Raw genomic sequence first — 18694 nt, forward strand, 5'->3', positions numbered from 1 at the left:
GTGTTGTCTGCGTCGCTTTCACACGCCTGTATTTAATTGCGTATCATCTCCTACAGCTCTCAGCTTGACTTGTCTCGACTTTGCTCGACTGACGCTACGCTGACGCTTGCAGGCAGCGATATTTACCACGATCGACTCGACATGCAGCTGCGAGATGCACAGGAGCAACAAAGCACTCCACGGTGCGGCGACATACGAAATCCACTGCCCAGCTACGCGTCGGCAACTAACAAAACGCCGACCCTGCCAGGATTCGAACCTGGAATCTTCTGATCCGTAGTCAGACGCGTTATCCGTTGCGCCACAGGGCCAGTGGCAGCATTTCTTTCTACGAGACAAGTGCAATTCGCTAAGAAACGTGTTCTCCATGGCTGAGCAAGCTCCCAAGGAAGGTACCTTTCGTGCAGCTGCGTGGCCGCAGTGCGCCTGCAGAGCTTAGAGCTTGCCACGCATCTGCTCTCGCTGTTCGACAGGTAGCAGAAGGCAAGGCGCGCGTTTTCCCACGTTTTCTCGACGACGAGAGCCGGTTGATGTGCATGTAAGCGTAGCATATGAAACAAGAATAGCACGAAGCATTGGTAGTCAGGTGCCAAAGTCGCAGTATGGCATCAGGTGGCGATCGTATGTTTCTGTGGCCACCACTGGTTTGCAGCAAAGTGAATACCGCTAACTGAAAGCACTCTGTTGTAGCCCCAGTGGCGCAATTGGTTAGCGCACGGTACCTATAAGGCAGTAGCCGTGAGCAATGCCGGGGTTGTGAGTTCGAGCCTCACCTGGGGCATACTTTTATTTCTTAGCAGCTGTCTCTGACAGCAACAGGACGCTAGGTTTGAGATGTATCAGCTATTTGAGTAACATAATTGTGCATTCGAGACGCTAGCTGCGTCTTCCTCGGTAGTATAGTGGTTAGTATCCCCGCCTGTCACGCGGGAGACCGGGGTTCGATTCCCCGCCGGGGAGGCACATCCGATTTTTAATTGCTGCTCTATCACTCGCCGAACTTAGTGTAGGTCGTTTGCGGCTACTAGCACCATATCTCTCGCACACAGGCACCTGTCTACAGCGCATCCTCGGTAGTATAGTGGTTAGTATCCCCGCCTGTCACGCGGGAGACCGGGGTTCGATTCCCCGCCGGGGAGATGCGATTTTTATCTCACAACCCTGTTCGAGTGTTGCGCGTATGTGGGTCGTAAGAGCATTAACTTTGCGATCGTGGAGTGTAGTTGGCGCAAAATCTTAAAAAATGCTACAACTTAGGAAGTGGTTCTCGCATTCTTCACATTTCAGAACTGCGGGGTATGCTGTTAACGCTGTATCAAAGCACCCCAGCCGACGCTGTGGGCGTAATAATCGAGCTCGGCACAGTCCGCAAAAGAAATAATTTTAGCAGAGCGTGGTTTCGATCCACGGACCTCTGGGTTATGGGCCCAGCACGCTTCCACTGCGCCACTCTGCTGCCTGGGGTTGCGCCGGCTCTTCGCCACGTGACGTGGGACACTTGGAAAGTGTTGTCTGCGTCGCTTTCACACGCCTGTATTTAATTGCGTATCATCTCCTACAGCTCTCAGCTTGACTTGTCTCGACTTTGCTCGACTGACGCTACGCTGACGCTTGCAGGCAGCGATATTTACCACGATCGACTCGACATGCAGCTGCGAGATGCACAGGAGCAACAAAGCACTCCACGGTGCGGCGACATACGAAATCCACTGCCCAGCTACGCGTCGGCAACTAACAAAACGCCGACCCTGCCAGGATTCGAACCTGGAATCTTCTGATCCGTAGTCAGACGCGTTATCCGTTGCGCCACAGGGCCAGTGGCAGCATTTCTTTCTACGAGACAAGTGCAATTCGCTAAGAAACGTGTTCTCCATGGCTGAGCAAGCTCCCAAGGAAGGTACCTTTCGTGCAGCTGTGTGGCCGCAGTGCGCCTGCAGAGCTTAGAGCTTGCCACGCATCTGCTCTCGCTGTTCGACAGGTAGCAGAAGGCAAGGCGCGCGTTTTCCCACGTTTTCTCGACGACGAGAGCCGGTTGATGTGCATGTAAGCGTAGCATATGAAACAAGAATAGCACGAAGCATTGGTAGTCAGGTGCCAAAGTCGCAGTATGGCATCAGGTGGCGATCGTATGTTTCTGTGGCCACCACTGGTTTGCAGCAAAGTGAATACCGCTAACTGAAAGCACTCTGTTGTAGCCCCAGTGGCGCAATTGGTTAGCGCACGGTACTTATAAGGCAGTAGCCGTGAGCAATGCCGGGGTTGTGAGTTCGAGCCTCACCTGGGGCATACTTTTATTTCTTAGCAGCTGTCTCTGACAGCAACAGGAGGCTAGGTTTGAGATGTATCAGCTATTTGAGTAACATAATTGTGCATTCGAGACGCTAGCTGCGTCTTCCTCGGTAGTATAGTGGTTAGTATCCCCGCCTGTCACGCGGGAGACCGGGGTTCGATTCCCCGCCGGGGAGATGCGATTTTTATCTCACAACCCTGTTCGAGTGTTGCGCGTATGTGGGTCGTAAGAGCATTAACTTTGCGATCGTGGAGTGTAGTTGGCGCAAAATCTTAAAAAATGCTACAACTTAGGAAGTGGTTCTCGCATTCTTCACATTTCAGAACTGCGGGGTATGCTGTTAACGCTGTATCAAAGCACCCCAGCCGACGCTGTGGGCGTAATAATCGAGCTCGGCACAGTCCGCAAAAGAAATAATTTTAGCAGAGCGTGGTTTCGATCCACGGACCTCTGGGTTATGGGCCCAGCACGCTTCCACTGCGCCACTCTGCTGCCTGGGGTTGCGCCGGCTCTTCGCCACGTGACGTGGGACACTTGGAAAGTGTTGTCTGCGTCGCTTTCACACGCCTGTATTTAATTGCGTATCATCTCCTACAGCTCTCAGCTTGACTTGTCTCGACTTTGCTCGACTGACGCTACGCTGACGCTTGCAGGCAGCGATATTTACCACGATCGACTCGACATGCAGCTGCGAGATGCACAGGAGCAACAAAGCACTCCACGGTGCGGCGACATACGAAATCCACTGCCCAGCTACGCGTCGGCAACTAACAAAACGCCGACCCTGCCAGGATTCGAACCTGGAATCTTCTGATCCGTAGTCAGACGCGTTATCCGTTGCGCCACAGGGCCAGTGGCAGCATTTCTTTCTACGAGACAAGTGCAATTCGCTAAGAAACGTGTTCTCCATGGCTGAGCAAGCTCCCAAGGAAGGTACCTTTCGTGCAGCTGTGTGGCCGCAGTGCGCCTGCAGAGCTTAGAGCTTGCCACGCATCTGCTCTCGCTGTTCGACAGGTAGCAGAAGGCAAGGCGCGCGTTTTCCCACGTTTTCTCGACGACGAGAGCCGGTTGATGTGCATGTAAGCGTAGCATATGAAACAAGAATAGCACGAAGCATTGGTAGTCAGGTGCCAAAGTCGCAGTATGGCATCAGGTGGCGATCGTATGTTTCTGTGGCCACCACTGGTTTGCAGCAAAGTGAATACCGCTAACTGAAAGCACTCTGTTGTAGCCCCAGTGGCGCAATTGGTTAGCGCACGGTACTTATAAGGCAGTAGCCGTGAGCAATGCCGGGGTTGTGAGTTCGAGCCTCACCTGGGGCATACTTTTATTTCTTAGCAGCTGTCTCTGACAGCAACAGGAGGCTAGGTTTGAGATGTATCAGCTATTTGAGTAACATAATTGTGCATTCGAGACGCTAGCTGCGTCTTCCTCGGTAGTATAGTGGTTAGTATCCCCGCCTGTCACGCGGGAGACCGGGGTTCGATTCCCCGCCGGGGAGATGCGATTTTTATCTCACAACCCTGTTCGAGTGTTGCGCGTATGTGGGTCGTAAGAGCATTAACTTTGCGATCGTGGAGTGTAGTTGGCGCAAAATCTTAAAAAATGCTACAACTTAGGAAGTGGTTCTCGCATTCTTCACATTTCAGAACTGCGGGGTATGCTGTTAACGCTGTATCAAAGCACCCCAGCCGACGCTGTGGGCGTAATAATCGAGCTCGGCACAGTCCGCAAAAGAAATAATTTTAGCAGAGCGTGGTTTCGATCCACGGACCTCTGGGTTATGGGCCCAGCACGCTTCCACTGCGCCACTCTGCTGCCTGGGGTTGCGCCGGCTCTTCGCCACGTGACGTGGGACACTTGGAAAGTGTTGTCTGCGTCGCTTTCACACGCCTGTATTTAATTGCGTATCATCTCCTACAGCTCTCAGCTTGACTTGTCTCGACTTTGCTCGACTGACGCTACGCTGACGCTTGCAGGCAGCGATATTTACCACGATCGACTCGACATGCAGCTGCGAGATGCACAGGAGCAACAAAGCACTCCACGGTGCGGCGACATACGAAATCCACTGCCCAGCTACGCGTCGGCAACTAACAAAACGCCGACCCTGCCAGGATTCGAACCTGGAATCTTCTGATCCGTAGTCAGACGCGTTATCCGTTGCGCCACAGGGCCAGTGGCAGCATTTCTTTCTACGAGACAAGTGCAATTCGCTAAGAAACGTGTTCTCCATGGCTGAGCAAGCTCCCAAGGAAGGTACCTTTCGTGCAGCTGTGTGGCCGCAGTGCGCCTGCAGAGCTTAGAGCTTGCCACGCATCTGCTCTCGCTGTTCGACAGGTAGCAGAAGGCAAGGCGCGCGTTTTCCCACGTTTTCTCGACGACGAGAGCCGGTTGATGTGCATGTAAGCGTAGCATATGAAACAAGAATAGCACGAAGCATTGGTAGTCAGGTGCCAAAGTCGCAGTATGGCATCAGGTGGCGATCGTATGTTTCTGTGGCCACCACTGGTTTGCAGCAAAGTGAATACCGCTAACTGAAAGCACTCTGTTGTAGCCCCAGTGGCGCAATTGGTTAGCGCACGGTACTTATAAGGCAGTAGCCGTGAGCAATGCCGGGGTTGTGAGTTCGAGCCTCACCTGGGGCATACTTTTATTTCTTAGCAGCTGTCTCTGACAGCAACAGGAGGCTAGGTTTGAGATGTATCAGCTATTTGAGTAACATAATTGTGCATTCGAGACGCTAGCTGCGTCTTCCTCGGTAGTATAGTGGTTAGTATCCCCGCCTGTCACGCGGGAGACCGGGGTTCGATTCCCCGCCGGGGAGATGCGATTTTTATCTCACAACCCTGTTCGAGTGTTGCGCGTATGTGGGTCGTAAGAGCATTAACTTTGCGATCGTGGAGTGTAGTTGGCGCAAAATCTTAAAAAATGCTACAACTTAGGAAGTGGTTCTCGCATTCTTCACATTTCAGAACTGCGGGGTATGCTGTTAACGCTGTATCAAAGCACCCCAGCCGACGCTGTGGGCGTAATAATCGAGCTCGGCACAGTCCGCAAAAGAAATAATTTTAGCAGAGCGTGGTTTCGATCCACGGACCTCTGGGTTATGGGCCCAGCACGCTTCCACTGCGCCACTCTGCTGCCTGGGGTTGCGCCGGCTCTTCGCCACGTGACGTGGGACACTTGGAAAGTGTTGTCTGCGTCGCTTTCACACGCCTGTATTTAATTGCGTATCATCTCCTACAGCTCTCAGCTTGACTTGTCTCGACTTTGCTCGACTGACGCTACGCTGACGCTTGCAGGCAGCGATATTTACCACGATCGACTCGACATGCAGCTGCGAGATGCACAGGAGCAACAAAGCACTCCACGGTGCGGCGACATACGAAATCCACTGCCCAGCTACGCGTCGGCAACTAACAAAACGCCGACCCTGCCAGGATTCGAACCTGGAATCTTCTGATCCGTAGTCAGACGCGTTATCCGTTGCGCCACAGGGCCAGTGGCAGCATTTCTTTCTACGAGACAAGTGCAATTCGCTAAGAAACGTGTTCTCCATGGCTGAGCAAGCTCCCAAGGAAGGTACCTTTCGTGCAGCTGCGTGGCCGCAGTGCGCCTGCAGAGCTTAGAGCTTGCCACGCATCTGCTCTCGCTGTTCGACAGGTAGCAGAAGGCAAGGCGCGCGTTTTCCCACGTTTTCTCGACGACGAGAGCCGGTTGATGTGCATGTAAGCGTAGCATATGAAACAAGAATAGCACGAAGCATTGGTAGTCAGGTGCCAAAGTCGCAGTATGGCATCAGGTGGCGATCGTATGTTTCTGTGGCCACCACTGGTTTGCAGCAAAGTGAATACCGCTAACTGAAAGCACTCTGTTGTAGCCCCAGTGGCGCAATTGGTTAGCGCACGGTACCTATAAGGCAGTAGCCGTGAGCAATGCCGGGGTTGTGAGTTCGAGCCTCACCTGGGGCATACTTTTATTTCTTAGCAGCTGTCTCTGACAGCAACAGGACGCTAGGTTTGAGATGTATCAGCTATTTGAGTAACATAATTGTGCATTCGAGACGCTAGCTGCGTCTTCCTCGGTAGTATAGTGGTTAGTATCCCCGCCTGTCACGCGGGAGACCGGGGTTCGATTCCCCGCCGGGGAGGCACATCCGATTTTTAATTGCTGCTCTATCACTCGCCGAACTTAGTGTAGGTCGTTTGCGGCTACTAGCACCATATCTCTCGCACACAGGCACCTGTCTACAGCGCATCCTCGGTAGTATAGTGGTTAGTATCCCCGCCTGTCACGCGGGAGACCGGGGTTCGATTCCCCGCCGGGGAGATGCGATTTTTATCTCACAACCCTGTTCGAGTGTTGCGCGTATGTGGGTCGTAAGAGCATTAACTTTGCGATCGTGGAGTGTAGTTGGCGCAAAATCTTAAAAAATGCTACAACTTAGGAAGTGGTTCTCGCATTCTTCACATTTCAGAACTGCGGGGTATGCTGTTAACGCTGTATCAAAGCACCCCAGCCGACGCTGTGGGCGTAATAATCGAGCTCGGCACAGTCCGCAAAAGAAATAATTTTAGCAGAGCGTGGTTTCGATCCACGGACCTCTGGGTTATGGGCCCAGCACGCTTCCACTGCGCCACTCTGCTGCCTGGGGTTGCGCCGGCTCTTCGCCACGTGACGTGGGACACTTGGAAAGTGTTGTCTGCGTCGCTTTCACACGCCTGTATTTAATTGCGTATCATCTCCTACAGCTCTCAGCTTGACTTGTCTCGACTTTGCTCGACTGACGCTACGCTGACGCTTGCAGGCAGCGATATTTACCACGATCGACTCGACATGCAGCTGCGAGATGCACAGGAGCAACAAAGCACTCCACGGTGCGGCGACATACGAAATCCACTGCCCAGCTACGCGTCGGCAACTAACAAAACGCCGACCCTGCCAGGATTCGAACCTGGAATCTTCTGATCCGTAGTCAGACGCGTTATCCGTTGCGCCACAGGGCCAGTGGCAGCATTTCTTTCTACGAGACAAGTGCAATTCGCTAAGAAACGTGTTCTCCATGGCTGAGCAAGCTCCCAAGGAAGGTACCTTTCGTGCAGCTGTGTGGCCGCAGTGCGCCTGCAGAGCTTAGAGCTTGCCACGCATCTGCTCTCGCTGTTCGACAGGTAGCAGAAGGCAAGGCGCGCGTTTTCCCACGTTTTCTCGACGACGAGAGCCGGTTGATGTGCATGTAAGCGTAGCATATGAAACAAGAATAGCACGAAGCATTGGTAGTCAGGTGCCAAAGTCGCAGTATGGCATCAGGTGGCGATCGTATGTTTCTGTGGCCACCACTGGTTTGCAGCAAAGTGAATACCGCTAACTGAAAGCACTCTGTTGTAGCCCCAGTGGCGCAATTGGTTAGCGCACGGTACTTATAAGGCAGTAGCCGTGAGCAATGCCGGGGTTGTGAGTTCGAGCCTCACCTGGGGCATACTTTTATTTCTTAGCAGCTGTCTCTGACAGCAACAGGAGGCTAGGTTTGAGATGTATCAGCTATTTGAGTAACATAATTGTGCATTCGAGACGCTAGCTGCGTCTTCCTCGGTAGTATAGTGGTTAGTATCCCCGCCTGTCACGCGGGAGACCGGGGTTCGATTCCCCGCCGGGGAGATGCGATTTTTATCTCACAACCCTGTTCGAGTGTTGCGCGTATGTGGGTCGTAAGAGCATTAACTTTGCGATCGTGGAGTGTAGTTGGCGCAAAATCTTAAAAAATGCTACAACTTAGGAAGTGGTTCTCGCATTCTTCACATTTCAGAACTGCGGGGTATGCTGTTAACGCTGTATCAAAGCACCCCAGCCGACGCTGTGGGCGTAATAATCGAGCTCGGCACAGTCCGCAAAAGAAATAATTTTAGCAGAGCGTGGTTTCGATCCACGGACCTCTGGGTTATGGGCCCAGCACGCTTCCACTGCGCCACTCTGCTGCCTGGGGTTGCGCCGGCTCTTCGCCACGTGACGTGGGACACTTGGAAAGTGTTGTCTGCGTCGCTTTCACACGCCTGTATTTAATTGCGTATCATCTCCTACAGCTCTCAGCTTGACTTGTCTCGACTTTGCTCGACTGACGCTACGCTGACGCTTGCAGGCAGCGATATTTACCACGATCGACTCGACATGCAGCTGCGAGATGCACAGGAGCAACAAAGCACTCCACGGTGCGGCGACATACGAAATCCACTGCCCAGCTACGCGTCGGCAACTAACAAAACGCCGACCCTGCCAGGATTCGAACCTGGAATCTTCTGATCCGTAGTCAGACGCGTTATCCGTTGCGCCACAGGGCCAGTGGCAGCATTTCTTTCTACGAGACAAGTGCAATTCGCTAAGAAACGTGTTCTCCATGGCTGAGCAAGCTCCCAAGGAAGGTACCTTTCGTGCAGCTGTGTGGCCGCAGTGCGCCTGCAGAGCTTAGAGCTTGCCACGCATCTGCTCTCGCTGTTCGACAGGTAGCAGAAGGCAAGGCGCGCGTTTTCCCACGTTTTCTCGACGACGAGAGCCGGTTGATGTGCATGTAAGCGTAGCATATGAAACAAGAATAGCACGAAGCATTGGTAGTCAGGTGCCAAAGTCGCAGTATGGCATCAGGTGGCGATCGTATGTTTCTGTGGCCACCACTGGTTTGCAGCAAAGTGAATACCGCTAACTGAAAGCACTCTGTTGTAGCCCCAGTGGCGCAATTGGTTAGCGCACGGTACTTATAAGGCAGTAGCCGTGAGCAATGCCGGGGTTGTGAGTTCGAGCCTCACCTGGGGCATACTTTTATTTCTTAGCAGCTGTCTCTGACAGCAACAGGAGGCTAGGTTTGAGATGTATCAGCTATTTGAGTAACATAATTGTGCATTCGAGACGCTAGCTGCGTCTTCCTCGGTAGTATAGTGGTTAGTATCCCCGCCTGTCACGCGGGAGACCGGGGTTCGATTCCCCGCCGGGGAGATGCGATTTTTATCTCACAACCCTGTTCGAGTGTTGCGCGTATGTGGGTCGTAAGAGCATTAACTTTGCGATCGTGGAGTGTAGTTGGCGCAAAATCTTAAAAAATGCTACAACTTAGGAAGTGGTTCTCGCATTCTTCACATTTCAGAACTGCGGGGTATGCTGTTAACGCTGTATCAAAGCACCCCAGCCGACGCTGTGGGCGTAATAATCGAGCTCGGCACAGTCCGCAAAAGAAATAATTTTAGCAGAGCGTGGTTTCGATCCACGGACCTCTGGGTTATGGGCCCAGCACGCTTCCACTGCGCCACTCTGCTGCCTGGGATTGCGCCGGCTCTTCGCCACGTGACGTGGGACACTTGGAAAGTGTTGTCTGCGTCGCTTTCACACGCCTGTATTTAATTGCGTATCATCTCCTACAGCTCTCAGCTTGACTTGTCTCGACTTTGCTCGACTGACGCTACGCTGACGCTTGCAGGCAGCGATATTTACCACTATCGACTCGACATGCAGCTGCGAGATGCACAGGAGCAACAAAGCACTCCACGGTGCGGCGACATACGAAATCCACTGCCCAGCTACGCGTCGGCAACTAACAAAACGCCGACCCTGCCAGGATTCGAACCTGGAATCTTCTGATCCGTAGTCAGACGCGTTATCCGTTGCGCCACAGGGCCAGTGGCAGCATTTCTTTCTACGAGACAAGTGCAATTCGCTAAGAAACGTGTTCTCCATGGCTGAGCAAGCTCCCAAGGAAGGTACCTTTCGTGCAGCTGCGTGGCCGCAGTGCGCCTGCAGAGCTTAGAGCTTGCCACGCATCTGCTCTCGCTGTTCGACAGGTAGCAGAAGGCAAGGCGCGCGTTTTCCCACGTTTTCTCGACGACGAGAGCCGGTTGATGTGCATGTAAGCGTAGCATATGAAACAAGAATAGCACGAAGCATTGGTAGTCAGGTGCCAAAGTCGCAGTATGGCATCAGGTGGCGATCGTATGTTTCTGTGGCCACCACTGGTTTGCAGCAAAGTGAATACCGCTAACTGAAAGCACTCTGTTGTAGCCCCAGTGGCGCAATTGGTTAGCGCACGGTACCTATAAGGCAGTAGCCGTGAGCAATGCCGGGGTTGTGAGTTCGAGCCTCACCTGGGGCATACTTTTATTTCTTAGCAGCTGTCTCTGACAGCAACAGGACGCTAGGTTTGAGATGTATCAGCTATTTGAGTAACATAATTGTGCATTCGAGACGCTAGCTGCGTCTTCCTCGGTAGTATAGTGGTTAGTATCCCCGCCTGTCACGCGGGAGACCGGGGTTCGATTCCCCGCCGGGGAGGCACATCCGATTTTTAATTGCTGCTCTATCACTCGCCGAACTTAGTGTAGGTCGTTTGCGGCTACTAGCACCATATCTCTCGCACACAGGCACCTGTCTACAGCGCATCCTCGGTAGTATAGTGGTTAGTATCCCCGCCTGTCACGCGGGAGACCGGGGTTCGATTCCCCGCCGGGGAGATGCGATTTTTATCTCACAACCCTGTTCGAGTGTTGCGCGTATGTGGGTCGTAAGAGCATTAACTTTGCGATCGTGGAGTGTAGTTGGCGCAAAATCTTAAAAAATGCTACAACTTAGGAAGTGGTTCTCGCATTCTTCACATTTCAGAACTGCGGGGTATGCTGTTAACGCTGTATCAAAGCACCCCAGCCGACGCTGTGGGCGTAATAATCGAGCTCGGCACAGTCCGCAAAAGAAATAATTTTAGCAGAGCGTGGTTTCGATCCACGGACCTCTGGGTTATGGGCCCAGCACGCTTCCACTGCGCCACTCTGCTGCCTGGGGTTGCGCCGGCTCTTCGCCACGTGACGTGGGACACTTGGAAAGTGTTGTCTGCGTCGCTTTCACACGCCTGTATTTAATTGCGTATCATCTCCTACAGCTCTCAGCTTGACTTGTCTCGACTTTGCTCGACTGACGCTACGCTGACGCTTGCAGGCAGCGATATTTACCACGATCGACTCGACATGCAGCTGCGAGATGCACAGGAGCAACAAAGCACTCCACGGTGCGGCGACATACGAAATCCACTGCCCAGCTACGCGTCGGCAACTAACAAAACGCCGACCCTGCCAGGATTCGAACCTGGAATCTTCTGATCCGTAGTCAGACGCGTTATCCGTTGCGCCACAGGGCCAGTGGCAGCATTTCTTTCTACGAGACAAGTGCAATTCGCTAAGAAACGTGTTCTCCATGGCTGAGCAAGCTCCCAAGGAAGGTACCTTTCGTGCAGCTGTGTGGCCGCAGTGCGCCTGCAGAGCTTAGAGCTTGCCACGCATCTGCTCTCGCTGTTCGACAGGTAGCAGAAGGCAAGGCGCGCGTTTTCCCACGTTTTCTCGACGACGAGAGCCGGTTGATGTGCATGTAAGCGTAGCATATGAAACAAGAATAGCACGAAGCATTGGTAGTCAGGTGCCAAAGTCGCAGTATGGCATCAGGTGGCGATCGTATGTTTCTGTGGCCACCACTGGTTTGCAGCAAAGTGAATACCGCTAACTGAAAGCACTCTGTTGTAGCCCCAGTGGCGCAATTGGTTAGCGCACGGTACTTATAAGGCAGTAGCCGTGAGCAATGCCGGGGTTGTGAGTTCGAGCCTCACCTGGGGCATACTTTTATTTCTTAGCAGCTGTCTCTGACAGCAACAGGAGGCTAGGTTTGAGATGTATCAGCTATTTGAGTAACATAATTGTGCATTCGAGACGCTAGCTGCGTCTTCCTCGGTAGTATAGTGGTTAGTATCCCCGCCTGTCACGCGGGAGACCGGGGTTCGATTCCCCGCCGGGGAGATGCGATTTTTATCTCACAACCCTGTTCGAGTGTTGCGCGTATGTGGGTCGTAAGAGCATTAACTTTGCGATCGTGGAGTGTAGTTGGCGCAAAATCTTAAAAAATGCTACAACTTAGGAAGTGGTTCTCGCATTCTTCACATTTCAGAACTGCGGGGTATGCTGTTAACGCTGTATCAAAGCACCCCAGCCGACGCTGTGGGCGTAATAATCGAGCTCGGCACAGTCCGCAAAAGAAATAATTTTAGCAGAGCGTGGTTTCGATCCACGGACCTCTGGGTTATGGGCCCAGCACGCTTCCACTGCGCCACTCTGCTGCCTGGGGTTGCGCCGGCTCTTCGCCACGTGACGTGGGACACTTGGAAAGTGTTGTCTGCGTCGCTTTCACACGCCTGTATTTAATTGCGTATCATCTCCTACAGCTCTCAGCTTGACTTGTCTCGACTTTGCTCGACTGACGCTACGCTGACGCTTGCAGGCAGCGATATTTACCACGATCGACTCGACATGCAGCTGCGAGATGCACAGGAGCAACAAAGCACTCCACGGTGCGGCGACATACGAAATCCACTGCCCAGCTACGCGTCGGCAACTAACAAAACGCCGACCCTGCCAGGATTCGAACCTGGAATCTTCTGATCCGTAGTCAGACGCGTTATCCGTTGCGCCACAGGGCCAGTGGCAGCATTTCTTTCTACGAGACAAGTGCAATTCGCTAAGAAACGTGTTCTCCATGGCTGAGCAAGCTCCCAAGGAAGGTACCTTTCGTGCAGCTGCGTGGCCGCAGTGCGCCTGCAGAGCTTAGAGCTTGCCACGCATCTGCTCTCGCTGTTCGACAGGTAGCAGAAGGCAAGGCGCGCGTTTTCCCACGTTTTCTCGACGACGAGAGCCGGTTGATGTGCATGTAAGCGTAGCATATGAAACAAGAATAGCACGAAGCATTGGTAGTCAGGTGCCAAAGTCGCAGTATGGCATCAGGTGGCGATCGTATGTTTCTGTGGCCACCACTGGTTTGCAGCAAAGTGAATACCGCTAACTGAAAGCACTCTGTTGTAGCCCCAGTGGCGCAATTGGTTAGCGCACGGTACCTATAAGGCAGTAGCCGTGAGCAATGCCGGGGTTGTGAGTTCGAGCCTCACCTGGGGCATACTTTTATTTCTTAGCAGCTGTCTCTGACAGCAACAGGACGCTAGGTTTGAGATGTATCAGCTATTTGAGTAACATAATTGTGCATTCGAGACGCTAGCTGCGTCTTCCTCGGTAGTATAGTGGTTAGTATCCCCGCCTGTCACGCGGGAGACCGGGGTTCGATTCCCCGCCGGGGAGGCACATCCGATTTTTAATTGCTGCTCTATCACTCGCCGAACTTAGTGTAGGTCGTTTGCGGCTACTAGCACCATATCTCTCGCACACAGGCACCTGTCTACAGCGCATCCTCGGTAGTATAGTGGTTAGTATCCCCGCCTGTCACGCGGGAGACCGGGGTTCGATTCCCCGCCGGGGAGATGCGATTTTTATCTCACAACCCTGTTCGAGTGTTGCGCGTATGTGGGTCGTAAGAGCATTAACTTTGCGATCGTGGAGTGTAGTTGGCGCAAAATCTTAAAAAATGCTACAACTTAGGAAGTGGTTCTCGCATTCTTCACATTTCAGAACTGCGGGGTATGCTGTTAACGCTGTATCAAAGCACCCCAGCCGACGCTGTGGGCGTAATAATCGAGCTCGGCACAGTCCGCAAAAGAAATAATTTTAGCAGAGCGTGGTTTCGATCCACGGACCTCTGGGTTATGGGCCCAGCACGCTTCCACTGCGCCACTCTGCTGCCTGGGGTTGCGCCGGCTCTTCGCCACGTGACGTGGGACACTTGGAAAGTGTTGTCTGCGTCGCTTTCACACGCCTGTATTTAATTGCGTATCATCTCCTACAGCTCTCAGCTTGACTTGTCTCGACTTTGCTCGACTGACGCTACGCTGACGCTTGCAGGCAGCGATATTTACCACGATCGACTCGACATGCAGCTGCGAGATGCACAGGAGCAACAAAGCACTCCACGGTGCGGCGACATACGAAATCCACTGCCCAGCTACGCGTCGGCAACTAACAAAACGCCGACCCTGCCAGGATTCGAACCTGGAATCTTCTGATCCGTAGTCAGACGCGTTATCCGTTGCGCCACAGGGCCAGTGGCAGCATTTCTTTCTACGAGACAAGTGCAATTCGCTAAGAAACGTGTTCTCCATGGCTGAGCAAGCTCCCAAGGAAGGTACCTTTCGTGCAGCTGCGTGGCCGCAGTGCGCCTGCAGAGCTTAGAGCTTGCCACGCATCTGCTCTCGCTGTTCGACAGGTAGCAGAAGGCAAGGCGCGCGTTTTCCCACGTTTTCTCGACGACGAGAGCCGGTTGATGTGCATGTAAGCGTAGCATATGAAACAAGAATAGCACGAAGCATTGGTAGTCAGGTGCCAAAGTCGCAGTATGGCATCAGGTGGCGATCGTATGTTTCTGTGGCCACCACTGGTTTGCAGCAAAGTGAATACCGCTAACTGAAAGCACTCTGTTGTAGCCCCAGTGGCGCAATTGGTTAGCGCACGGTACCTATAAGGCAGTAGCCGTGAGCAATGCCGGGGTTGTGAGTTCGAGCCTCACCTGGGGCATACTTTTATTTCTTAGCAGCTGTCTCTGACAGCAACAGGACGCTAGGTTTGAGATGTATCAGCTATTTGAGTAACATAATTGTGCATTCGAGACGCTAGCTGCGTCTTCCTCGGTAGTATAGTGGTTAGTATCCCCGCCTGTCACGCGGGAGACCGGGGTTCGATTCCCCGCCGGGGAGGCACATCCGATTTTTAATTGCTGCTCTATCACTCGCCGAACTTAGTGTAGGTAGTTTGCGGCTACTAGCACCATATCTCTCGCACACAGGCACCTGTCTACAGCGCATCCTCGGTAGTATAGTGGTTAGTATCCCCGCCTGTCACGCGGGAGACCGGGGTTCGATTCCCCGCCGGGGAGATGCGATTTTTATCTCACAACCCTGTTCGAGTGTTGCGCGTATGTGGGTCGTAAGAGCATTAACTTTGCGATCGTGGAGTGTAGTTGGCGCAAAATCTTAAAAAATGCTACAACTTAGGAAGTGGTTCTCGCATTCTTCACATTTCAGAACTGCGGGGTATGCTGTTAACGCTGTATCAAAGCACCCCAGCCGACGCTGTGGGCGTAATAATCGAGCTCGGCACAGTCCGCAAAAGAAATAATTTTAGCAGAGCGTGGTTTCGATCCACGGACCTCTGGGTTATGGGCCCAGCACGCTTCCACTGCGCCACTCTGCTGCCTGGGGTTGCGCCGGCTCTTCGCCACGTGACGTGGGACACTTGGAAAGTGTTGTCTGCGTCGCTTTCACACGCCTGTATTTAATTGCGTATCATCTCCTACAGCTCTCAGCTTGACTTGTCTCGACTTTGCTCGACTGACGCTACGCTGACGCTTGCAGGCAGCGATATTTACCACGATCGACTCGACATGCAGCTGCGAGATGCACAGGAGCAACAAAGCACTCCACGGTGCGGCGACATACGAAATCCACTGCCCAGCTACGCGTCGGCAACTAACAAAACGCCGACCCTGCCAGGATTCGAACCTGGAATCTTCTGATCCGTAGTCAGACGCGTTATCCGTTGCGCCACAGGGCCAGTGGCAGCATTTCTTTCTACGAGACAAGTGCAATTCGCTAAGAAACGTGTTCTCCATGGCTGAGCAAGCTCCCAAGGAAGGTACCTTTCGTGCAGCTGTGTGGCCGCAGTGCGCCTGCAGAGCTTAGAGCTTGCCACGCATCTGCTCTCGCTGTTCGACAGGTAGCAGAAGGCAAGGCGCGCGTTTTCCCACGTTTTCTCGACGACGAGAGCCGGTTGATGTGCATGTAAGCGTAGCATATGAAACAAGAATAGCACGAAGCATTGGTAGTCAGGTGCCAAAGTCGCAGTATGGCATCAGGTGGCGATCGTATGTTTCTGTGGCCACCACTGGTTTGCAGCAAAGTGAATACCGCTAACTGAAAGCACTCTGTTGTAGCCCCAGTGGCGCAATTGGTTAGCGCACGGTACTTATAAGGCAGTAGCCGTGAGCAATGCCGGGGTTGTGAGTTCGAGCCTCACCTGGGGCATACTTTTATTTCTTAGCAGCTGTCTCTGACAGCAACAGGAGGCTAGGTTTGAGATGTATCAGCTATTTGAGTAACATAATTGTGCATTCGAGACGCTAGCTGCGTCTTCCTCGGTAGTATAGTGGTTAGTATCCCCGCCTGTCACGCGGGAGACCGGGGTTCGATTCCCCGCCGGGGAGATGCGATTTTTATCTCACAACCCTGTTCGAGTGTTGCGCGTATGTGGGTCGTAAGAGCATTAACTTTGCGATCGTGGAGTGTAGTTGGCGCAAAATCTTAAAAAATGCTACAACTTAGGAAGTGGTTCTCGCATTCTTCACATTTCAGAACTGCGGGGTATGCTGTTAACGCTGTATCAAAGCACCCCAGCCGACGCTGTGGGCGTAATAATCGAGCTCGGCACAGTCCGCAAAAGAAATAATTTTAGCAGAGCGTGGTTTCGATCCACGGACCTCTGGGTTATGGGCCCAGCACGCTTCCACTGCGCCACTCTGCTGCCTGGGGTTGCGCCGGCTCTTCGCCACGTGACGTGGGACACTTGGAAAGTGTTGTCTGCGTCGCTTTCACACGCCTGTATTTAATTGCGTATCATCTCCTACAGCTCTCAGCTTGACTTGTCTCGACTTTGCTCGACTGACGCTACGCTGACGCTTGCAGGCAGCGATATTTACCACGATCGACTCGACATGCAGCTGCGAGATGCACAGGAGCAACAAAGCACTCCACGGTGCGGCGACATACGAAATCCACTGCCCAGCTACGCGTCGGCAACTAACAAAACGCCGACCCTGCCAGGATTCGAACCTGGAATCTTCTGATCCGTAGTCAGACGCGTTATCCGTTGCGCCACAGGGCCAGTGGCAGCATTTCTTTCTACGAGACAAGTGCAATTCGCTAAGAAACGTGTTCTCCATGGCTGAGCAAGCTCCCAAGGAAGGTACCTTTCGTGCAGCTGTGTGGCCGCAGTGCGCCTGCAGAGCTTAGAGCTTGCCACGCATCTGCTCTCGCTGTTCGACAGGTAGCAGAAGGCAAGGCGCGCGTTTTCCCACGTTTTCTCGACGACGAGAGCCGGTTGATGTGCATGTAAGCGTAGCATATGAAACAAGAATAGCACGAAGCATTGGTAGTCAGGTGCCAAAGTCGCAGTATGGCATCAGGTGGCGATCGTATGTTTCTGTGGCCACCACTGGTTTGCAGCAAAGTGAATACCGCTAACTGAAAGCACTCTGTTGTAGCCCCAGTGGCGCAATTGGTTAGCGCACGGTACTTATAAGGCAGTAGCCGTGAGCAATGCCGGGGTTGTGAGTTCGAGCCTCACCTGGGGCATACTTTTATTTCTTAGCAGCTGTCTCTGACAGCAACAGGAGGCTAGGTTTGAGATGTATCAGCTATTTGAGTAACATAATTGTGCATTCGAGACGCTAGCTGCGTCTTCCTCGGTAGTATAGTGGTTAGTATCCCCGCCTGTCACGCGGGAGACCGGGGTTCGATTCCCCGCCGGGGAGATGCGATTTTTATCTCACAACCCTGTTCGAGTGTTGCGCGTATGTGGGTCGTAAGAGCATTAACTTTGCGATCGTGGAGTGTAGTTGGCGCAAAATCTTAAAAAATGCTACAACTTAGGAAGTGGTTCTCGCATTCTTCACATTTCAGAACTGCGGGGTATGCTGTTAACGCTGTATCAAAGCACCCCAGCCGACGCTGTGGGCGTAATAATCGAGCTCGGCACAGTCCGCAAAAGAAATAATTTTAGCAGAGCGTGGTTTCGATCCACGGACCTCTGGGTTATGGGCCCAGCACGCTTCCACTGCGCCACTCTGCTGCCTGGGGTTGCGCCGGCTCTTCGCCACGTGACGTGGGACACTTGGAAAGTGTTGTCTGCGTCGCTTTCACACGCCTGTATTTAATTGCGTATCATCTCCTACAGCTCTCAGCTTGACTTGTCTCGACTTTGCTCGACTGACGCTACGCTGACGCTTGCAGGCAGCGATATTTACCACGATCGACTCGACATGCAGCTGCGAGATGCACAGGAGCAACAAAGCACTCCACGGTGCGGCGACATACGAAATCCACTGCCCAGCTACGCGTCGGCAACTAACAAAACGCCGACCCTGCCAGGATTCGAACCTGGAATCTTCTGATCCGTAGTCAGACGCGTTATCCGTTGCGCCACAGGGCCAGTGGCAGCATTTCTTTCTACGAGACAAGTGCAATTCGCTAAGAAACGTGTTCTCCATGGCTGAGCAAGCTCCCAAGGAAGGTACCTTTCGTGCAGCTGCGTGGCCGCAGTGCGCCTGCAGAGCTTAGAGCTTGCCACGCATCTGCTCTCGCTGTTCGACAGGTAGCAGAAGGCAAGGCGCGCGTTTTCCCACGTTTTCTCGACGACGAGAGCCGGTTGATGTGCATGTAAGCGTAGCATATGAAACAAG

At 53.0% G+C, this 18694-nt stretch overlaps 58 non-coding genes across 58 annotated transcripts; 31 read left to right on the forward strand and 27 right to left on the reverse strand.

The window, feature by feature from the left end:
• Positions 1–238: 238 nt before the first annotated feature.
• On the reverse strand, positions 239–311 carry Trnar-acg. Its single transcript has one exon. It is a non-coding gene; the product is annotated as a tRNA-Arg (tRNA).
• A 378-nt stretch (positions 312–689) lies between these two features.
• Positions 690–781, forward strand: Trnai-uau. Its single transcript is given in 2 exon segments — positions 690–727; positions 746–781. It is a non-coding gene; the product is annotated as a tRNA-Ile (tRNA).
• Positions 782–888: 107 nt separating this feature from the next.
• Positions 889–960, forward strand: Trnad-guc. Its single transcript has one exon. It is a non-coding gene; the product is annotated as a tRNA-Asp (tRNA).
• Positions 961–1067: 107 nt separating this feature from the next.
• On the forward strand, positions 1068–1139 carry Trnad-guc. Its single transcript has one exon. It is a non-coding gene; the product is annotated as a tRNA-Asp (tRNA).
• Positions 1140–1384: 245 nt separating this feature from the next.
• Trnam-cau lies at positions 1385–1456 on the reverse strand. The gene has a single exon. It is a non-coding gene; the product is annotated as a tRNA-Met (tRNA).
• A 287-nt stretch (positions 1457–1743) lies between these two features.
• Positions 1744–1816, reverse strand: Trnar-acg. Its single transcript has one exon. It is a non-coding gene; the product is annotated as a tRNA-Arg (tRNA).
• Positions 1817–2194: 378 nt separating this feature from the next.
• On the forward strand, positions 2195–2286 carry Trnai-uau. The gene is given in 2 exon segments: positions 2195–2232; positions 2251–2286. It is a non-coding gene; the product is annotated as a tRNA-Ile (tRNA).
• A 107-nt stretch (positions 2287–2393) lies between these two features.
• Positions 2394–2465, forward strand: Trnad-guc. The gene has a single exon. It is a non-coding gene; the product is annotated as a tRNA-Asp (tRNA).
• A 245-nt stretch (positions 2466–2710) lies between these two features.
• Trnam-cau lies at positions 2711–2782 on the reverse strand. The gene has a single exon. It is a non-coding gene; the product is annotated as a tRNA-Met (tRNA).
• Positions 2783–3069: 287 nt separating this feature from the next.
• Trnar-acg lies at positions 3070–3142 on the reverse strand. The gene has a single exon. It is a non-coding gene; the product is annotated as a tRNA-Arg (tRNA).
• A 378-nt stretch (positions 3143–3520) lies between these two features.
• On the forward strand, positions 3521–3612 carry Trnai-uau. Its single transcript is given in 2 exon segments — positions 3521–3558; positions 3577–3612. It is a non-coding gene; the product is annotated as a tRNA-Ile (tRNA).
• Positions 3613–3719: 107 nt separating this feature from the next.
• Positions 3720–3791, forward strand: Trnad-guc. The gene has a single exon. It is a non-coding gene; the product is annotated as a tRNA-Asp (tRNA).
• Positions 3792–4036: 245 nt separating this feature from the next.
• On the reverse strand, positions 4037–4108 carry Trnam-cau. The gene has a single exon. It is a non-coding gene; the product is annotated as a tRNA-Met (tRNA).
• A 287-nt stretch (positions 4109–4395) lies between these two features.
• Positions 4396–4468, reverse strand: Trnar-acg. Its single transcript has one exon. It is a non-coding gene; the product is annotated as a tRNA-Arg (tRNA).
• Positions 4469–4846: 378 nt separating this feature from the next.
• Positions 4847–4938, forward strand: Trnai-uau. Its single transcript is given in 2 exon segments — positions 4847–4884; positions 4903–4938. It is a non-coding gene; the product is annotated as a tRNA-Ile (tRNA).
• A 107-nt stretch (positions 4939–5045) lies between these two features.
• Positions 5046–5117, forward strand: Trnad-guc. The gene has a single exon. It is a non-coding gene; the product is annotated as a tRNA-Asp (tRNA).
• Positions 5118–5362: 245 nt separating this feature from the next.
• Trnam-cau lies at positions 5363–5434 on the reverse strand. The gene has a single exon. It is a non-coding gene; the product is annotated as a tRNA-Met (tRNA).
• Positions 5435–5721: 287 nt separating this feature from the next.
• Positions 5722–5794, reverse strand: Trnar-acg. The gene has a single exon. It is a non-coding gene; the product is annotated as a tRNA-Arg (tRNA).
• Positions 5795–6172: 378 nt separating this feature from the next.
• Trnai-uau lies at positions 6173–6264 on the forward strand. Its single transcript is given in 2 exon segments — positions 6173–6210; positions 6229–6264. It is a non-coding gene; the product is annotated as a tRNA-Ile (tRNA).
• A 107-nt stretch (positions 6265–6371) lies between these two features.
• Positions 6372–6443, forward strand: Trnad-guc. The gene has a single exon. It is a non-coding gene; the product is annotated as a tRNA-Asp (tRNA).
• A 107-nt stretch (positions 6444–6550) lies between these two features.
• On the forward strand, positions 6551–6622 carry Trnad-guc. The gene has a single exon. It is a non-coding gene; the product is annotated as a tRNA-Asp (tRNA).
• A 245-nt stretch (positions 6623–6867) lies between these two features.
• Positions 6868–6939, reverse strand: Trnam-cau. Its single transcript has one exon. It is a non-coding gene; the product is annotated as a tRNA-Met (tRNA).
• A 287-nt stretch (positions 6940–7226) lies between these two features.
• Trnar-acg lies at positions 7227–7299 on the reverse strand. Its single transcript has one exon. It is a non-coding gene; the product is annotated as a tRNA-Arg (tRNA).
• A 378-nt stretch (positions 7300–7677) lies between these two features.
• On the forward strand, positions 7678–7769 carry Trnai-uau. The gene is given in 2 exon segments: positions 7678–7715; positions 7734–7769. It is a non-coding gene; the product is annotated as a tRNA-Ile (tRNA).
• A 107-nt stretch (positions 7770–7876) lies between these two features.
• On the forward strand, positions 7877–7948 carry Trnad-guc. Its single transcript has one exon. It is a non-coding gene; the product is annotated as a tRNA-Asp (tRNA).
• Positions 7949–8193: 245 nt separating this feature from the next.
• Positions 8194–8265, reverse strand: Trnam-cau. Its single transcript has one exon. It is a non-coding gene; the product is annotated as a tRNA-Met (tRNA).
• Positions 8266–8552: 287 nt separating this feature from the next.
• Trnar-acg lies at positions 8553–8625 on the reverse strand. Its single transcript has one exon. It is a non-coding gene; the product is annotated as a tRNA-Arg (tRNA).
• Positions 8626–9003: 378 nt separating this feature from the next.
• Trnai-uau lies at positions 9004–9095 on the forward strand. Its single transcript is given in 2 exon segments — positions 9004–9041; positions 9060–9095. It is a non-coding gene; the product is annotated as a tRNA-Ile (tRNA).
• Positions 9096–9202: 107 nt separating this feature from the next.
• Positions 9203–9274, forward strand: Trnad-guc. Its single transcript has one exon. It is a non-coding gene; the product is annotated as a tRNA-Asp (tRNA).
• Positions 9275–9519: 245 nt separating this feature from the next.
• Positions 9520–9591, reverse strand: Trnam-cau. The gene has a single exon. It is a non-coding gene; the product is annotated as a tRNA-Met (tRNA).
• Positions 9592–9878: 287 nt separating this feature from the next.
• On the reverse strand, positions 9879–9951 carry Trnar-acg. The gene has a single exon. It is a non-coding gene; the product is annotated as a tRNA-Arg (tRNA).
• A 378-nt stretch (positions 9952–10329) lies between these two features.
• Trnai-uau lies at positions 10330–10421 on the forward strand. Its single transcript is given in 2 exon segments — positions 10330–10367; positions 10386–10421. It is a non-coding gene; the product is annotated as a tRNA-Ile (tRNA).
• A 107-nt stretch (positions 10422–10528) lies between these two features.
• Trnad-guc lies at positions 10529–10600 on the forward strand. The gene has a single exon. It is a non-coding gene; the product is annotated as a tRNA-Asp (tRNA).
• Positions 10601–10707: 107 nt separating this feature from the next.
• Trnad-guc lies at positions 10708–10779 on the forward strand. Its single transcript has one exon. It is a non-coding gene; the product is annotated as a tRNA-Asp (tRNA).
• A 245-nt stretch (positions 10780–11024) lies between these two features.
• Positions 11025–11096, reverse strand: Trnam-cau. Its single transcript has one exon. It is a non-coding gene; the product is annotated as a tRNA-Met (tRNA).
• Positions 11097–11383: 287 nt separating this feature from the next.
• Trnar-acg lies at positions 11384–11456 on the reverse strand. Its single transcript has one exon. It is a non-coding gene; the product is annotated as a tRNA-Arg (tRNA).
• Positions 11457–11834: 378 nt separating this feature from the next.
• Positions 11835–11926, forward strand: Trnai-uau. Its single transcript is given in 2 exon segments — positions 11835–11872; positions 11891–11926. It is a non-coding gene; the product is annotated as a tRNA-Ile (tRNA).
• A 107-nt stretch (positions 11927–12033) lies between these two features.
• On the forward strand, positions 12034–12105 carry Trnad-guc. The gene has a single exon. It is a non-coding gene; the product is annotated as a tRNA-Asp (tRNA).
• Positions 12106–12350: 245 nt separating this feature from the next.
• Positions 12351–12422, reverse strand: Trnam-cau. Its single transcript has one exon. It is a non-coding gene; the product is annotated as a tRNA-Met (tRNA).
• Positions 12423–12709: 287 nt separating this feature from the next.
• Trnar-acg lies at positions 12710–12782 on the reverse strand. Its single transcript has one exon. It is a non-coding gene; the product is annotated as a tRNA-Arg (tRNA).
• A 378-nt stretch (positions 12783–13160) lies between these two features.
• Trnai-uau lies at positions 13161–13252 on the forward strand. The gene is given in 2 exon segments: positions 13161–13198; positions 13217–13252. It is a non-coding gene; the product is annotated as a tRNA-Ile (tRNA).
• Positions 13253–13359: 107 nt separating this feature from the next.
• Positions 13360–13431, forward strand: Trnad-guc. The gene has a single exon. It is a non-coding gene; the product is annotated as a tRNA-Asp (tRNA).
• Positions 13432–13538: 107 nt separating this feature from the next.
• On the forward strand, positions 13539–13610 carry Trnad-guc. The gene has a single exon. It is a non-coding gene; the product is annotated as a tRNA-Asp (tRNA).
• A 245-nt stretch (positions 13611–13855) lies between these two features.
• Trnam-cau lies at positions 13856–13927 on the reverse strand. Its single transcript has one exon. It is a non-coding gene; the product is annotated as a tRNA-Met (tRNA).
• A 287-nt stretch (positions 13928–14214) lies between these two features.
• Trnar-acg lies at positions 14215–14287 on the reverse strand. The gene has a single exon. It is a non-coding gene; the product is annotated as a tRNA-Arg (tRNA).
• A 378-nt stretch (positions 14288–14665) lies between these two features.
• Positions 14666–14757, forward strand: Trnai-uau. The gene is given in 2 exon segments: positions 14666–14703; positions 14722–14757. It is a non-coding gene; the product is annotated as a tRNA-Ile (tRNA).
• A 107-nt stretch (positions 14758–14864) lies between these two features.
• Positions 14865–14936, forward strand: Trnad-guc. Its single transcript has one exon. It is a non-coding gene; the product is annotated as a tRNA-Asp (tRNA).
• Positions 14937–15043: 107 nt separating this feature from the next.
• Positions 15044–15115, forward strand: Trnad-guc. Its single transcript has one exon. It is a non-coding gene; the product is annotated as a tRNA-Asp (tRNA).
• A 245-nt stretch (positions 15116–15360) lies between these two features.
• Trnam-cau lies at positions 15361–15432 on the reverse strand. Its single transcript has one exon. It is a non-coding gene; the product is annotated as a tRNA-Met (tRNA).
• A 287-nt stretch (positions 15433–15719) lies between these two features.
• On the reverse strand, positions 15720–15792 carry Trnar-acg. The gene has a single exon. It is a non-coding gene; the product is annotated as a tRNA-Arg (tRNA).
• Positions 15793–16170: 378 nt separating this feature from the next.
• Trnai-uau lies at positions 16171–16262 on the forward strand. Its single transcript is given in 2 exon segments — positions 16171–16208; positions 16227–16262. It is a non-coding gene; the product is annotated as a tRNA-Ile (tRNA).
• A 107-nt stretch (positions 16263–16369) lies between these two features.
• Trnad-guc lies at positions 16370–16441 on the forward strand. The gene has a single exon. It is a non-coding gene; the product is annotated as a tRNA-Asp (tRNA).
• Positions 16442–16686: 245 nt separating this feature from the next.
• On the reverse strand, positions 16687–16758 carry Trnam-cau. The gene has a single exon. It is a non-coding gene; the product is annotated as a tRNA-Met (tRNA).
• A 287-nt stretch (positions 16759–17045) lies between these two features.
• Trnar-acg lies at positions 17046–17118 on the reverse strand. The gene has a single exon. It is a non-coding gene; the product is annotated as a tRNA-Arg (tRNA).
• Positions 17119–17496: 378 nt separating this feature from the next.
• On the forward strand, positions 17497–17588 carry Trnai-uau. Its single transcript is given in 2 exon segments — positions 17497–17534; positions 17553–17588. It is a non-coding gene; the product is annotated as a tRNA-Ile (tRNA).
• Positions 17589–17695: 107 nt separating this feature from the next.
• Trnad-guc lies at positions 17696–17767 on the forward strand. The gene has a single exon. It is a non-coding gene; the product is annotated as a tRNA-Asp (tRNA).
• A 245-nt stretch (positions 17768–18012) lies between these two features.
• Positions 18013–18084, reverse strand: Trnam-cau. Its single transcript has one exon. It is a non-coding gene; the product is annotated as a tRNA-Met (tRNA).
• A 287-nt stretch (positions 18085–18371) lies between these two features.
• On the reverse strand, positions 18372–18444 carry Trnar-acg. The gene has a single exon. It is a non-coding gene; the product is annotated as a tRNA-Arg (tRNA).
• Positions 18445–18694: the final 250 nt, after the last annotated feature.

The sequence above is a fragment of the Schistocerca piceifrons genome, unplaced genomic scaffold (genome assembly GCF_021461385.2).
Source record: "Schistocerca piceifrons isolate TAMUIC-IGC-003096 unplaced genomic scaffold, iqSchPice1.1 HiC_scaffold_1039, whole genome shotgun sequence".
NCBI lineage: Eukaryota > Metazoa > Arthropoda > Insecta > Orthoptera > Acrididae > Schistocerca > Schistocerca piceifrons.